Genomic DNA, 1,581 nt, shown 5'->3' on the forward strand with positions numbered 1-1,581 from the left:
CACACACACACATACAGTTCAGAGGATGAGAGTTACTGAGTTTGACTGAAGTCCCAGAAGTCTAGTATTTGCTACTAGTTCTTAAGCCAAATCTCTGCTTTTGTGATTTTCTCAGGTTGTGATTTATCTTGACTGCTTAAAGGATTTAGAACCAGTTTAGCAAGAAAGGAGACCTTGTTTGTTACTTGTGTTCACTTGTTGCAGGCGCTTGGTCCTTGGATGGCGTCCTTTTGGGAAAGCACTCGTGATGAATGGATGGTTGCTTGGTTACGTAGGAGCTTCGGTGGTTGGTTGCCTTGGTTATGGAGGGTGACGTGCTTGAAGTTGAGAGTCTGAGTTGCGCGGTTCAAAGACTGAAGATTTCTGCAGAGTCACGAAGCTTCAACGGAGTGTTTGAGAGTTCTGGATGACCCAATTGCGTGATGGTGCAGTGAGTGAGCACAAGTGGGAGCACGATCAAACAAAGGTGAAAGAGCCCTTAATCAGTTGTGACATTGGGTTTTAAGTGGGCCGGCTAAGTCCATCCCAGGAGCGATTGTCCCAGTCAGACGTTGTTGCAGGGCGGAATTGTTCAATATATCACGTGGGGGAATATCTTTGCAGGTTTTGTTAATAACTTCTATAAAGTATCGTACAACGAACACTGTTTATAATACCAACTTTTCATCCACACCAAGGTTCTGCAAATAAAACAAGCTTTCATTCAACATCAAATGTCAGTTATCTTGCATACACATTAATAACTTTAATCAATGTTTTATAACCCCTTTTAGTAGATAAACTCCATTGATTGCATAATACACATCAAGCAAAAAAGGCACAAAACACATTATTTGTGAATAAAGATGCTCTACTGGCAATACTTTAAATGATTGTCTTTTGAATTAGTCTATGCAAGTTTCTGTGTTCTTTGTTGGAGCGAGAAAGAGCGTGTTTTTTTGGAATGCATAGAGGAGGTGGGAGGACATGGCCCAAAGTTCAGGAAAGTCATGCTGTATAGACCCTGTGAGATTCCCGCTCAAACGTGTCAGTGTTAATCTGTCTTGTTTCTGTTAGTCGATTATCAATTTATGATAGCAGTTCACAAAATAACACTGAACGCTCAGTTGCTTAAATGAGTCCAGATGAAGGGAGTTTTTTCTCCTGTTGATTGAGTTAGATTTTTATCAGTCCCCTGAGGGATAAGGACAGAAAGCCAGTCCAGACAAATAGGCGTCATATGATGGTCATAGATCAGTTTTATGACCCGCAGATGGCTGAGAGAAGACTCTTTAGATCAGGGTTCCTCAGATCTTGCCCTGGAGGTCCAATGCGCTGCAGAGTTTAGCTCCAACCCTGATCAAACTCACCTACCTGTGATTTTCTAATGATCCTGAAGACACTGATTAGTATGCTCAGGTGTGTTTGATTAGGGTTAGAGCTAAACTCTGCAGGAAAGTGGCTCTCGTGGGCAAGATTTGAGGATCCCTGCTTTAGATTCTTCTTGGAATGAGGTGATTCAATAGTTTATTTGTGTCTGTTCAACAGAGATCCTACATATATCCCTCTTTTGCCTGGTGAGGTTCCCGGTGCGAACTCTAG

At 42.1% G+C, this 1,581-nt stretch overlaps 1 long non-coding RNA gene across 1 annotated transcript in view; it reads left to right on the top strand.

Annotated features, from left to right (window-relative positions):
• Positions 1-1,356, top strand: part of LOC107575689 (uncharacterized) — a 12,165-nt gene extending 10,809 nt beyond the window's left edge. The window contains exon 3 of the long non-coding RNA XR_001607925.1: positions 1,267-1,356. This is a non-coding gene — a long non-coding RNA (uncharacterized lncRNA). The remainder of the gene's footprint in view (positions 1-1,266) is intronic.
• Positions 1,357-1,581: the final 225 nt, after the last annotated feature.

This window comes from Sinocyclocheilus grahami, unplaced genomic scaffold, assembly GCF_001515645.1.
Source record: "Sinocyclocheilus grahami isolate Dianchi unplaced genomic scaffold, SAMN03320097.WGS_v1.1 scaffold2819.1, whole genome shotgun sequence".
NCBI lineage: Eukaryota > Metazoa > Chordata > Actinopteri > Cypriniformes > Cyprinidae > Sinocyclocheilus > Sinocyclocheilus grahami.